Raw genomic sequence first — 16,024 nt, 5'->3', positions numbered from 1 at the left:
TAATGTGAGAACATTTTAATGAACTAATTTTGGAAAATGGAAACTTAGACCAATTCCTTTTTTTACACCCTTTATTTCTTGCTACTTCTATCACTGTCTGAAGCACAGTTTGAGTAGTACTGTTGTGAGTACCAAAGCTGCCTTGTGCCATATAGAAATGGTGATCTTTGGGTACAGAAGTATTTACTGAAATGGCTTTAATGGTTCTCCCACTGCTTCCATCCTTCCTCCTCCCACATACATAGACATATAAAGAGCAGGTTGTTGAAGTAATCCCACTGAAATATGAGATACACATTCATATAGAGAATGGGAGCAATTTGGCCATTGCAGTAGGCTTCACTTCTTCATGCTGGGCAGGAAGCTATGTTGCATTGGCCACGAGGGATACACCTCCTCAAAGACCTGAGAACCATCTTGGCATCACTAGCATCTTCAAGTATCAAATGTTTTAGATTAAAAATATGTCTCTGGAAATAATAAGTATAGGTGCTGATTGTCAAATTGTACTTGGCAATGGCTACAACTGCAGTATTTTATTTTCAGCAAACTTATGCGGCCAGAAAAAATTCTTTTAGCATGTTCTCTAGTAGCAGCTTCCTCACCCTTCATTTCAAAACTGATAAATCTGTGGGATAACGAGGCTTCAAAATCCTGCTTGAGGAGCTATGTCAGCAGCCAACACAAAGTGAGATGGAAGGCAGCAGCCAATGTAAGCAATGATCTGGGTCTTTCCCTGTCTGCTTTGCAAAGAGGTCCTGTTGCTAAAGTAGTCTTGAAGATTACAGGCAGGCAAATTTGTTATTTTTTCTGCTTTTCCCCTAAAGCTATTGCCCTAGGATGGTGTCAGGATAGTCTTCTGTGCCCTCATATATCTAAAACTGTAGCAAGTTAATTCAGTCCTCACTCCAGGCAATTCTCATTAGGCGGTAGTCCACATATCTCTGCAGTTCTTGCCATCAGTAAGCCAAATATAGAAGCACTCCTGAGGGATGACTCTTTCCCTAAATAAAAGACTAACAAAATTTAAAAAAAGTTTATAATAGATGTATATTGGGAAGAACAATTGGTCTCACCATGTAACTGACCTCTGATTAATTAATAACTACTCTTTGGAACTGGACACATAAACAGGAAGCAGAAAGACAAACAGTTCAGTCCATCTGTGCTAACGGTTGCTTGAGAGCTTGGCTGCTCTTATTAGAGGATCATGCCTTTTCCTGGGGCACAGAAAAGGGATAAAAGGAGCCTGTTATAAGAAGTTTAACTCTCATCACATGATCCAGAAGCCCTGCTGTGAGTGAAAGGGAATAGGAGATATGTCATACCTCAGCCCTTAAAGTTCTCTATAGGTTTCTCAAAGCCAGCTCTGCCAATTGCAAGTATTTCATGGGCTAGTTTTGTTAAGCATTTTTTTTCTTGCCTTGACTCATCCCCTGTATTACTGACATCTGAGAAAAGTAAATAGTGCTCACTTGCAGTTTTCTTTCTTCTCTCATGCTAACACCTCTTGTGATTAGTGAAATCTGATGATGGAGGGATTGCAGTTATTTATGCCCTGATTAATTTGCTGTTACTGGAGCTGGTTGAGAACATCTTAATGAACTAATTTTGGAAAATGGAAACTTACCATAAGGGGAATGCTTTGAAAATAACAGCTTTGGCTTAAAATTAATAAATAAATCAATGAATGTTTCTCACTTGAGAAATGCCACTTCCTGAAAAACATGTAGGAGGACCATATATCCACAACGTATTGGCCAGCCTCTACATGTCTAAGATGTCAAGGTTCAAGTCCTTCCTAAAGTTGTATTAGTTTATTTTTTAGAACAGTATGTATGAATATCTTCTCTTCTTTTGAAGAGCAAAATGTTTCCAACACTCCAGTGCAGATGTTTCAATCCCACCAGAGGGCTGTTTTGAAACCTTTGAACATATCTGTTGAGAACAAGTCTGGTATTAGTTTGGTGTTGAAGCACACCAGTTTACTCAGTTGTGACCCATTTTCTTTATTTTTGAAAAAAAAAAATAATGCTAACAGTATGGCAATAAATCTACAGAAATGCATATTTTCAGTGGTGGATCCATTCCAAGTGCTGGAGCCTGCAACAAGCGCAGAACTGGGGAAGCCATGTGGGAAGCCTTGGTTGGCTGAATGCAGCTGGGCTGCCCTGGTGTCTTGGACCTGGCTTGCCAACCTGCAATACTTTGGTCAGCACTTCTGTGGAAACTTTCTGACTGATGGAAAAATGAGTTCTGAAAGCTGCACCCTGCAACTTCAGGTGGGTAATGTCTTCTCACCCCAGAGTGTTGAAGGCCTGTTAGAATGAAGAACTAGACAAGTTCTAAGCTGTCTTGTCAGCCCTGGCAAAAAAAAGATGAGCTTGTTTTTCGCCATGTCTACATATAACCAGACCTTCCCAAAAGTAACATGTGGCTAGTGTGGGCAATGATGGCAGTAAGATGGGTTTTGGTGTGTACCTGGTAATTTGAGTGCATGCAGTCATGGAAGAGCTTGTCATCTGCCTCTCAAAGCTGCTGGCACATGCGATGCTGCACCTGTGGCTCCCACTGTCTGCTTACCAGCCCTTGTAAAGCTGTGGTACCACATGGTATCGTTGAATCTTCAACTTTGTCATATATAGATACCTGTGATGGTGGCATTGGTCTTGAAGGTTTCAGCTAAGCTGTTATACAGCCCAAATCTGTAGCTTTGATATAAGATCAGTCCATGATGGCATCTGATTCCTGAGAAGGCCTGTGAATGATCGATCTCTGGACACTGTGTTAATCATGACATCAGCAAACCTTTGGAAATGGAAGTCCAGATTCTGTCAGGACAGCACTGAAAGCAGTGGTACCCCAACTGGGACTCCCCAGACTGTCCCTGTGATGTAAGGTTCTAAGTCTTGGAACGTGAATGCTTCTGGCAGCAAAAATTACTTGTGAACTTTGGGTTCCCCCTGTGAAACTGTGGAGTACTTCTGATTGAAAATGATTTTTGTTTTCCTTACTCAGTGCTCAGGTAAACAGGGTAGTCCTGGGAGAAATATGCTTGTTGCCAAACGTGAAGGGCAACAACTCTATGCTTGTGAAAGCCACGCACATGTACTATGACTTAAGTGAGTTTCCTTCCAGAAACAATCTGGCACTCCTGGAGCTGCAAAACCTGTCATTTACCAGGTAAAGGAGCAGTGAGCCTTTGGGGCAGTTTGCTTCCTATCTGACTAAAATACTGCATCAGGTTTAGGAATGCTGCTGCTACTTTCCACAGTTTTTGAAGCAAGCTCCTATAAGCAGACTTGCCTGTGACTTTAGTGTGTAAGTGTAAGCTGGATGTGGTCAGAATAGCAACGATCAGCTGTTCTAACTGTCTCAGCTGTACTATGACCATTCAAAGTAATGAGCCAAAATTAAGCATACATGTCTCAAGGGAGCAGTTCTGCAACCCACCCCTGCTGTCCATGTGCACAGCACTAATGATATGCACTTCTGTGCTGGTAGCAAAGTAATGTACCTTTAGAGATAGCAGGGGCTGAGACTTGAAGGAAAGATTTTACATTTTGCCTAAAATGCCCAGATTCTTGTTAAAGGAATATCTTGTTGCAATATACAACTTAGGATTTATACAACCAAATGCAGTGCTTGGGGGAAGGAAAAGGGAAAAGTGTAAAACAATGGAGGAATGTGATCTAGACAGAGATAGGGCACAAAACCAGAGCATTGAATAAGGAGGGTAAATGAGTGTATGGATCTCGCTATACCATGGTAACAGTACACGAAGAAATCCACAAAGAAAATGCCACAGTCCTCCTAAGAACTGCTTAGCTACATGCATGAGTAATGGAATTTCTGCCCTCAAGGAGAGAGATTCTGGGTCAAACCAGCGCGAGGATAGCAGCTGCCCCATCCCCCTGGATCCCTGACTCTTTGCAGGGATCCCTTCTTGCCTTCCCAGAAGCTGCCTTCAAAAGATGTTCGGTTTGAGCGTGCTGTAGCCTCAGACAGTGGTATCTAGAAAAAGGCAGACTCAACTCATTAAAACAGCGCTCTCAGGCATTCGGCGTGTACAGCGAGGGAACACATGCATTATTAAAGCCCTGTCTCATCTGCTTTGCAGTTATGGGATACTGGAGGGAAGGGGGGATGAAGCAGTGAGTTAGGAGGCAAGAAAAGCAGGGGGTTGACTGAGGAAAGAGCGAAGAAACTGTTCCTGGCGCTGATGGGAACTTGCTTTCCATCATGGAGGCTCACTTCTGGGCAGCAAGAGTGAAGCAGGTACTGAGCAGCAGGACAGGGAGATGGGAGCTGGCAGAAAGTGTGCTTTGCTCTGACGTGGGAGCGTGCCTACTGCCTGTCAAGGGCAGTGACAGTTCAGAGTGGGGGTAACACCAGAGAAGATCCCCCTCATCTTCTCCCCAGGTGTTGCCTAGAGCATGTGAAACATTTTTCCAGGCAGGAGTTGAGCTGCTTTCTCTGTTGGAGAGAAGAAGCTTCCAGAAAGTCAAAGCTGAAGTGGCTTTGACTTCCACGTAACTAATGAGTGAGGGAATGACCTCAAGTTATGCCAGGGAAAGTTCAGGTTGGATATTAGGAGAAATTTATTCTCTGAAAGAGCAATAAGGCATTGGAATGGGCTGCCCAGGGAAGTGGTTGAGTCACCGTCTATGGAGGTGTTCAAGAAACATTTAGATGTGGTGGGGAAATATTGGTGGTAGGTGGATGGTTGGACTGGATGACCTTGGAGGTCTTTACCAACCTTGGTGATTCTATGGATGGCCACCAAACTGTGGGACCTATGGGCATTACAGGCTGGTTGGTATTGCAAACTGGATCTTCTGAAATCTTCTTTTTACTACAGCACATCTTGTGGTGCTGTAGTTCTGAAGATGTTTAATTTGAAGATACGCATAGGAAATGCATGTTTCTTCAGGAGTTAGGTGCATGTTTAATGCCAAGTCCTTTCCACAACTGGTACTTATCTGTCAAAATAAAATTGGTAACTCCTGTTCATCTCAGGTAATCTGATCTACCAGAGGTAAGTTGTTTTTTAAATATCCCTGCCATAGCATGGATAGCAAAGATGAAGTGCTTTAGCAATAAAGGTACGTTGCTTCCTTTTTAGCAATCCAGAATCTGGCATGATGGCTCATCTACTGTAAATATGCCTTCAAGTTTTGGAGAGATTTATCTTTGGCAAGCTGTTTGCCTCATCTCATACTAGAAAGGCCATGCTGGCACAGTTCATTTTGCCAGCAGTTCTGGAGCTTTTCTTTTTTGTCTTTTTTATTTATTTTTATTTTTTAACTGAAGGCTTTAAGTATACTTTTGAGTAGACACTAATTGAGGAAGGAGAAGTGGTGGCTGAGTTAGCTACCAGTTCCTAAGAAGCTTTAGATTAAAAACTAGACTTGGAAGTGAGTGTATTTGTGAATAATGCCTATACAAGCAGGTACATGCATATTCAAGCCAAGAAACATCTACTACCTGCATCAGTCTCCTCTGTTTTCAGCACTATTGTGCATGACATACAAATCTGTCCTTTGAACAGAAAATAGCATGCTCTCTTCCAATCTGCCATACGTCCACTTAAATATGGAAATATGAACTTAAGAGTGCTTGTGATGAAGAAAACTCATGGCTGTTGTCTGGCCAAGAGAACCTGGCCACCATCTGCTGCCAAAATGGCTTAAGTGCTACAGCCTACCTTTGTGCCATCTGTCATTCAGGTACAATAGTTTAATAAATTAGAAGCTACACATGATCTTTTGACTTGCCAAATACTAGTGTCTCTGTTGCTTAAAGGAATCCTTCTCTCTTCAGTTGCTGTCTCACGCTACTTCTGGAAGAAAACCTCAAATATGCTAGCACAAGTCAGAAAACATCAGCCAATCCTTACAAAAATAATAGTTCTCCTGAACTAATGGAGCTATAAATTGCAGCATTTATCAAGCTGCTGTTACTGATGACTGACTTGTTCTGCTATAACTAACTTTAAAAAATTGCTTTTCCACCACGACAGCAACCATGGTGTGGGTTTTGGCTGAGAGATATGATTTCCCCAATGCATCTTCAGCTGTGAAAATAGAGCAGCTTAGGATTTGTAATTTAGTGCTGAATCACAGACTGCTGAGACTTTTTGTTGAGAAAACGTGTGCAGCATTAAGCTAATAATCTACTCTTTGAAACCTTCAAAGGTGAAGGGCTAGGATGGGTCACCCCTCCACTGCTCTTGGTGGCAGGCAGAGAGGGAGAAGGAAACCCGACACTAACCATTTGACATCCCAAAAGAGGATGTGATGCCTAGTTAAGGTCCATCTCAGGTGCACTGGGTAGAGCTGTGGGTTGAGCCCAGGCTGTGGGGTCCGTCTGTGGAAGCAGCAGGATCCCCAGACTACTTTTGCAGTTTTTCAGCTTACACTTTTTTCCCATTGAAATTTAAGGACTTCTGGTAAAGCTGAAGAGAAGCAATAAACATTCATCTGACCATTTTTTTCTTTCCTATTCTATAAATGGGCAGCCCAGGTACTAAGGGGGGTTAACTACTTGCCTTGTAAGGAAGCTGCCATTCTATAAAATAATTTAGAATTCCAGCTCAGAGTTATAATTAAAATGAAGATGTAAGGCATCTGCTGTTTATGCTATCCTCCAAGATCTGCTGTGTGCTTGCCTTCTGGACCATCTGTTTGAAACAGAGAGGCTTGGTAAGAGAAGAGAGAGCTTCCAGTCCAGTGCGAAGTGCAGCACTTCCTACAGACAATGCCTTCCAGGCTGCAAGCAGGCTCATGTCCAGCTTTTTGTCTACCGGGACCGCTAAGCCCTTCTTCACAGAGCTGTTCTCAATTAATTCTTCTCCCATTCTTGTGTACCCACTTTTCAAGCCTGTCCAGGTCCCCCTGGATGGCATCCCTTCCCTCTATTGTATCAACTGTGCCACTTATCCTGGCGTCATCAGCAAACAGTGCTGAGGGTGCACTCAATCCCACTGCCTATGTTGTTGATAAAGATGTTGAAGGGTATTGATCTCAAGATGGACCCCTGGGGGACACTGCTTGTCATCAAGCTCTATCTGGAGATAGGGCCAGTGACCACAATGCTCTGGCTGTGACCATCCAACCATTTACTTATCCACTGAACGATCCACCCTTCAAATCCATATCTTCTTAGTTTAGAGATAAGAATACATTGTGGGACCATGTCAAAAGCCTTGCAGAAGTTCAGGTAGAAGACATCAGTTGCATTTCCTTCGCCCACCAATGCCATCACTCCACTGCAGAAGGCCACCAGATTGGTCAGACATGATCTACCCTTGGTGAAACCATGCTATCTCAGACCATCTCATTTTGCATGTGAAGTAACATTGCTTCTGGAAAGATCTGCTGCATGATCTTCCCAGACACAAAGGAGAGGCTAACTGGTCTGTAGTTCTCCAGGTTTTCCTTTCTTTCCTTTTTAAAAATGAGAGTGATGTTTCCATTTTTCCAGTACTCTTAAAGGGAAAAAGAATGTCAGAACCAAGAATTGTTTGTGCTTCTTGAAAGAAGAGATTGAGACACAAAATAGAGGGGATAGGTGGCTGGGGAAGGGAGGAACTGTATAATTAAAGTGACAAATATTCTGTGAAAGCATAGACACTAGCAAGCTCTTTTCTTCAGTTCTAAACTTGTTTGATGCAAGAAAAAATATAAATTAATCCATACAGCATTGCTTTTGGGGAATATCTTTGCTCTCCAGGACTGTGACTTTACCATGCTGCAGATGTTATTCCCAATTCAGCTCATTAAAAACACATATTTGTGCACAAATCCCACAGTAGTGATGTTTATCCACTTAAAGAGGGCAAGATAAGTGTACTGAATCAGCTGTAACTTTTGTATGTGCTTTGTCTGTTCTGCCAGCAGAGGTGTTCAAAATCAGAAGGCAAGATCTGGCCACCAACTCTTCCACTGGCCCGAAGGTGTGATTCAAACTAACTTGGCTTTCTGGTTTTGTGAACTCTGAAGTTTGTATCTAGTCTAGAGAGAGATGGAGGGCTTCTGTTTGGTATTAGCTGAATGTGCTTGAGTGCTCTGTGCATATTCTTAATGGTACAAGAAGTGAGACCATGAAATCCCAAATAGCTTCAGTAGCCAGGAACACAGTGTGTCCTAATGCTTCTAGAGTGTCCTACCATTAGCAATTACTCCACAAATTTGATTATCCTATCACAGAGGCATATTCTGCTTAATTGCAGTGGAGATGTTATCCTGTTTCACGCTTCTTGCTTTGTAGATTTTTTTTTCTCTTTACTTAAAAGTAGTTCAGCATGAAACTACAAGCTGCTGACTGAATAGACAGTTTCTTTTCATATTAGCAAGTGCTGGTTTAAGATGAGTGGCATGAAGTTTCTTCAAATGAAAGGGAAAAAAAAAAGGGAAAAAGAAAGAAAATAAGGGAAAAAAAAAAAAGAAAGAAAGAAACTACAGACAAAATCCAGAGTTTTAATTACTTTTCACCCAGAATAGCTTGTCAGGGCTCAGGTTTCTTCCTTCTAATGCTCTAAGTAGCTTGTCATATTTGTATGTATACTGAAAGGCCTCTGAGAAGAATCTGAAACATTAGACATAGCTAAAAATTACAAGCTCAAAAGCAGATCAGCATGTCCTTGAAGCAAAGTAGATGAGATGCCACTTTTCCTTCCCCCAAACTGGCTGGAAGCTGCCTTAGCATCTACATTTCCTTGCAAGAGCGAGCCAGCTCTTTGTGTGTAAGTTTTCTTTGGATACAGAACGAATGCACCCACACACAAATAAGAATCAGTTGCTCTTTTTCTTCTCAATATGCATACGGGATTTAATCTATGCTTGCTGTACTCCTTGCTCTCCCTCCACTTAGTAGCACCATTTATATAATTGTTGCCTTTAATTAAAGTGCTGAGTGCAAACTGCAAGTTTGATATAAGACAGCCAACACTTTTTAATTGCCTTTAGTTCAACTCTGGCTGTGGCAGATCTCTTTGAATGCAGCTGACTTGCGAGAAAGTCTGGGAAAGAAATGATGCACTTTTTATTTATGCTTTTTCTCTGGCAAAATTGCTCTGTGAATTTTTATCGCCTAATGGTTTCTCTGACACATTTTAAAACTGTTTATCTCTCACCAAGAGACTATTTTATGTGTAATTTGGGCCTGTAAACCATTTCTCTGATCTGGGATGTGCTATCCTTCCTTCACAGAGCAATCCATTTTGAAATTAGCTGGGCCTGCCCGCTCAGAAGGACTTACAGTTGCTTGGCTGCTATTCCTGAATGGACCCATTATATGCCCTATTTCGGTAAAAAGCTGTAAAAATCTATTGCTGACTAGCAGGTCCTGAAATTCATGTGTATCAAGAGTAGCATAAACAGTCCGTGTGTGACACTTGTGTGAATAGCGATCTATGGCTTAGTAAATATCAACTTCTACCTGGTCTATTAAAAACATGATTATATAAGCTAGAAGTAAGTTTGAACTTGAGTAGAGCTGATAGGAACTTGCTTCTCCTGTATTCAAAATGCCTTTTGAAAGTGGCAGTGTGTAGTGATATGATTAATTAACTTGTTGTGTGTTAAGCTATGCCCACCCTTGCTCCCCTTCTCCCATGTGGTTACAGGGCATGGCCTAAGCGATGAATTAAGTTGAATTCCTCTGCAGTTGTCCCCTTCCTCATCCCAGTAATTTCAGAGAAAATGCAATTCCTGCAAAAAGCAAGAGAAGACCCCTTCCCTGCAGCTCTCTTCTCTACCTCAGCAGGAATTCATGTATTATTTGCACCAAAGTAAAAGCACAAAGTTTAGAAAAACACGGTCTGTGATCTACTCACCTGTAGCTCCCTGGGAAATACAAGCAGGGGTGACCTGACTGAAATTCCCCCCATGGGTATTATCAGGTGCCTTATTTAGCCATTGGAGCATTCCATGGCAATGGGACAGTAGAAGGGTGCACCCACCTGGCTTTCAAGAGGCAAATATAACTTTAAAAGATGAAACCGACTCAATTATACCAGGTATTTCTGAGAGTAGAAAACCTCAGTTTAGCTGCTTGAGGGTTTTCCTTGTCTGCCTCTGTTTTTATTAAGCTCATTTTTTTTATCCTTGATCTGTCACAGCTGAAGCAGTCTTTCCAGAAGAGAGAAGATATGTACACAAGCATGTGGCAAGGGGCTGGGGAATACCTCTAGGGCAGCTTGCTGCATGAAGGATGGTGTACGATTTGGGTTCACTGTGATCACCCAGTCCTGAGGTTCCTGCAGAGTGCCAAGTGAGAAGTGCCGCCGAGCTGCTGCATGTTCAGCTGTTTGCTGCCTGGATTTGGGCAACCACAGGTATATGCTCGGTAAGAATCCTGGGAGGGTCATATCTAATTGTGAAGATGCATACAGTGCCACAGGTTTAACTAAGGAGTGCTCCAGCTCGGGTCACCAATGTTTACTTTCTGGCTTCCTCTAGATATTTCTCACTTTCTTCCTCTGCTGCCACCACGTGGACATGCTGCTGCGTTCCTCTGGGCTTCAAATGAAAGTTCATAAAAGGATGTGTTCCACCCTTGATTGTATCACAGCTTTTAACTGTACAACACGTGTTTCTTCATTTGCTGTCACATATAGCTGGGAGGAACTTCTGAAACATTTAAACAACAAAGCAAGGAGAGAGGCTCTTCATCATTTTTTTTTTCTTTGCCATTTTTCTGTTGAAAGATTTCCAACGGCTATGCATTTTTCAACACCCTGGAAAAAGGTTATATAGAGTAACTGAGTTTGCATAGCAAGTAACAAATCTCAGGCAGAAGTTTTGCAGACATCTCAATCAAGAGCCAGGCTCAAGCCTGAGCAAAATTTTTCAAAAGGGCCATTTATGAGGCAATTATGTGCAGAAGGAACTGTGTCACTGAAGGTTGATTGACTGACTGGCTTCTACGTGCCATACATTCAATTCTGAACATCGCACTTGGGACTCCACACCATTTGTGCACTCCTGGCAATACTCCTTTGTGAGAACTCTATTAAAACTGCCGGCATGAACTTCTGGAGGAGGAGAGGGACTAATGAAGATGTTTGGTGCAGCTCATAGTTTTATTTCAAAACACTGGTGCAATAGTGCAACCTGTGTCCTATTCACCTTGGGGCCAAAGCCAATAATAGCATGTGAAATTGGACATAGGGATTTTTAGATCAATTTTAGATCAAACAATAGCTTCTTTCCTTTTTGTTGGTTTCTTTGTTTATCTATCTATAACGTTCATCATTAAGTGTGTCATTTATTACCTTTTGCTATATAGGCAAAGTAAAAGAAGAAAAAAAAAACCAGTATATAAATGCAGCTGTTAGAATTGGTGGGGTCCTGCAACCTTATTTTTTTGTGAGGCTACAATTAGTTGGTTTAGCATTACACGTGAACAAAATGCTTAGTGAGTCCTTACTTTGCCTAGCAATAGCAGAGCAGAAGGGGAAAGAACAACAGCCTTTCCCTCAGCAGTAAGGAGCAGTAAGCAAGCAACAGGCAGGTTGGGGCATAGGGTCATCTTGTCTCCCACACCCCATTTAGTTCTGAGTGCAGTTCAGGGGTAGTTGTTGGAAGAAAACACCCAACAGCACTCTCTCCTCACTTTCTGTCAGTGAACACCCTTGTGAATGGCCAGAGGGTTCTCATTTGTTCACTTTTCAGCCTTGCCAAAAGACAGAAAATAAGTGAGACAGACTTTAAGACATCACATGCAGTTCTAGGAGTATGAAACCTGTGCTGAGTCCAGTTGTCTGCAGTGATGTGTCAGTTCCCAGCAAAGACTACAGCTGGATTCCCCTCTTAATATTAGCTACAAAGCAGGATGCTCAGCGTGTTCGAGTACCTAAAGAATAATTAAATCTCATGTGGTTTTATCCATTATCACAGCCCTGACAAACAAGAGTTTGGCCCTGAGGCAGTGAAGTCCTAGTGCCAATATGAAAGAGAATTGCTATTCAGCCTCAGAAAATCACGAATGACTTTCTTTCCATTTTTTCTCTCTTTCCTCCCTCTGCTGGCCAACAGAATAAAATCATAAAGTGCTTAGATTTTAATTTGGGTCTTCAGAGACCTAAGCTAGAATTCAGCAAAACTTCCAACTCTGACTCATCTTGAGTGTAGAACGAAGATCATCACAAATAGGTTCAATGACACGCTAGTAGAGGTTTACTTGCTGTTCCAGGGCTAACCTTAGTTCTAGGTCTGGGCTAGCATCTGTCACAGAAATACTCTAAAAAGGACTATGTCCCGCCCTAGGCAGAAACTGCCCCAGGATGGGTTGCCAAAAGGCTGTGCCTAGTCAGTTTTTGGGTATCTCTAAGGATAGAGGCTCTATGGCTCCCCTGGGCAGCCTGTTCGAGAGTCTGACCACCCTTGTAGTAATAATATACATATTTCTTATGTTTCACTGGATTGTCTTGTACTTTGTGTCCACTGTTTCTTATCCTTCTACTATGACAACAGCCTGGCTCTGTCTTCCTTGCTCCCTCTTGTGAGGTGTTTGATGCGTGGACAGGAGCCTGTTGAGCTCTGTTTTTCCCAGCATGTACTGTAGTGTGACATCATTCCTCCTCAAGTGCAGGACTTTGCACTTTGCAGTGTTGAACTTGATGAGGCTCCTGCCAGTTCATTTCTCCATCCTGCTGAGGTCCCTCTGGATGGCAGTGCAATCTTCTGGCATATCAGTCTCTCAGTACCTCCTCATCCAGGCTGTTAGTGAAGACACCAAACAGTACTGCCCCCACTATCCACCCCTGGGATATGCTGCTGCAGACCGGCTCCCAGCTGGAGGAGAAAAAAAACCCAAACACTTCTATTTTAGAAGCTGTGTGTTGTCCTGTGTAGCACTCAGATCAAGGAAAAGAAAATCAGTTTGTTGTTGATTTCCACGTGTGAGATGAGGTGATTTTCTGGGCCTGTGTGATAGGGATGGAGCCTGCTGAGTGACAAACAGCTGTGTTGCTTCCCATCTGGGAGGAAACTCAGGCCAAAGGATAAAGCTTCCAACCCAGCTAGTGTGGGAGACACTGATGAGTTCTTTCACTAGTTGTTTTCCTCAGATTTTGAGATCTCATTATGCAGTGCATTCATGATAACGCTGCTGGTTCTCTTGGAAACACGCAGCAGCCTGTGCTAGAAGAGTCACCGTTCAGGGGAATATAACCTGCGTCACTCTGTTCCTTCTAGAAGCTTTTGAGGATGCTAACTGCAAACCTTGCAAATATGCAGTATTGGAGTGGAATGCTTTTACACCCCAGAGTTTTAGATTAAAGGTTGACTTTCCTTCTATATTGCCTGCTGCATTATATTTTCTAAAAAGCAATTTCTGAGTATAAAATGAGATGATACAGCAACAAACACTTCTTAAATTTACTCCTGCTGAAAAAAGGAAAAAAAAAAGCAATGTTGTCCAGCCACATTTAAAGAAATATGACCCTCTTAAAACTGCTTATCCCCCCTAACAGAAGAAAGCCATATTCTGCTCTCCCTTAGACAGTTTAGTAGCAGCTATTTCAAAAACAACTTTCAGCATCTTAAAAGGAAGCATGCTTTTGTCAAAGCCCCTACAAAAATAAAGGACTCTCATAAAAAGCATGAGTAATAAAAGATATTCTCTAAAACACAACTACTGAAATAATGGGGAGTATACTGGGCTAAAGTTAAATTTTGCTGTCTTTTTTATTACTAGGACCTCTACGCATAGTTTTTCTCTCACTCTGTTGCTCTGTATGGGAATTATTTGGAACAGGTCTGGTTTAGATTTAGTAGACTCTTTAGACCTACACTGAGAGAAACCATCTTTAACAATCTCTTTTACCCTCAGGAGACATCTTCATTTTTATACATGGCTTCTGCTAAGTTTTTCATCTGTGGCAGATAGATATTTCATAGCTTGTCTTCTGAGATGCTTAGAAATGTCCAGTGTGTGGGAACGTGTTTCTTACAAGACTTCTTCAAATCTTCTGTATATCGAGTTAATTTCCACATTGAAAATGAGGTAACATCTTTGGGAATGTTTTTTATGGTTGTTTTAATCTAGCATTTAGTGGTCTCCACCTCTTCCTTCCCAAGTGCAAAATACAATTCTGCCTCAATAGATCACAAGGAATCCTACACTTTAAGGATAAATATTCCCCCCTAGACTACACAGTAGTTTGGGATCTCCACAATTTTCACCCTTGCAATATTTATTGGTCTGAGTATTAATCTGAGTCACAAGCAGCAGTAACAAACATGTTGGCTTTTTTGTCCTTACTAAGTAGGCAACGCAGCAGCAACAAAAATGGCTACTCAAACTCTGGTATTCTGCTGGGCCTGCTTATGGCTACAGAAAGTTGCAGCCCTTGGAAATGCCTGCAGAAAGAGGAATAAGAAGGATTTTGCAATGTACTGGTGTTCATTGGATAAGAAATGGTGAAAAATGCTTGAATGCTGTCCAAAACTTTGGGGTTAGTTTATATCTAAGCAGGTCATCCATCAGGGCTAGCTCAGAAGTTATAGGCTGCCATGTTAAAATGTTTAGCAGTAACACCCAGGGGACCTAAGAAAAGCACTGTGTGTATCTATTTCTTACCCAAATAAGAAATCTTGAGAAATAGTGTTTTCCAGCTATTGGGCTGGTGCATTTCCATTACCCTTGCTTCCCAAGAGACCCAATGGTATAACTAGCTGCACGGAAACAGCAGATTTGGACTTTTGTTGAAATATCCAGGTGTTTTGCTGGGAAAAGTGATAGAAACCTCTTGTAATGTACTCTTTCTGGAAAACATCACCTCTGGATGTGCAGGCATGGGAAACATCCTCCCATGTGTGGGAGTTAGGAAGCCATTCCCATCAATTCAGCAACAGCCACTTTCTTCTTCCTCCTCCATTTTTAGAGGTGCAACTCTTTCAGTCCATCAAACACACAGTTTGGCACAAGTACTCTGTGAGTCTCTAGGGTAAAAATAATGAAAAATCACCCCTCCCTTACAGTCTTTTCTTTGATAAGTGATTCTCTGTGACAGGTTAATGATTTCAGTCACCGTGAAAATGGCATCAGTGAACAACCATCCATAAACTTACTTGATAGCTCCTTGGATTTAGATGCTGTCAGAAAGACCCTTTTTAAAAAAAGTTGGAGGGTATCTTTTTAAGAAAAACTTCCTATAAATAGTTTTACAAGCCCTCTGTGAGTACAAGGTAGTCACAGCCTCCGGGCTGTAGTATGCACTTCTGTGGGAGATGCGTTGATGTACAAAGTGTGGTGTGTTGTAAAATAACTCTGCATCTTAGGTTTTAAAATACCCTTAAATTGCTTTACAACGTCAGCTTTGACTTCATTACTGGTAGCAGAGTGGTGAAGAATATGTTCAAGGACTTCTTTAGTTGTGGGGTTTTTTTTGTCCTAGTGGAACCATAATTTACAGACATAGAAAAATGGGGCCTGCCTAAACAGTGGCAACTGAGTCTTCTATTTTCTCATTTAGCTAAAGACTCAGGCATACTCAGAGAGAGTTGCCAGGAATTCCACGTTCTGAGAACAGCCCAGCCCAGCTGGCTGCATCTGAAGCAGTAATTCTGTTTTCTTTCAGATTTATTTCTGCTGTCTAGGAACAGAGCACGTACATCTTGCTGTGAGAGCTCTGCTCCTGTCGGTCATTTTTCAAGACCTTAGCTTGTTTTTTGGTTTCATGGAAAAGAGCACTTGCCCTTCCAGCAGTAGCAGGTTTGTAATACATTTTCTTCAGTAGTGGCACATTTAACCTTTCTGAGAACCATTCTATTATAAATGTATGGCACTTTTCAAATATACAGTAAAAATCACCCTATAAAACTTGAGTTATTAACCACGTATAGAAGCCCAATATTTTACAGATCTTTTACTCTCTAGCTATCCAGAACTGTCCTCATGTAGGCAAGAATTGCACTAGGTTGCATACAGCATGCTTAGGGACATGTATTTACTAACATACATTATGAAAGGCTCCAATGACATCTCACTGCTGAGATCTAAGTGATTTGGAAGG

Source organism: Cyrtonyx montezumae, unplaced genomic scaffold (genome assembly GCF_038088225.1).
Source record: "Cyrtonyx montezumae isolate F1298 unplaced genomic scaffold, pur_monq_1.0 scaffold_3, whole genome shotgun sequence".
Classification (NCBI taxonomy): domain Eukaryota; kingdom Metazoa; phylum Chordata; class Aves; order Galliformes; family Odontophoridae; genus Cyrtonyx; species Cyrtonyx montezumae.
Note: the sequence above shows the minus strand (reverse complement) of the source record.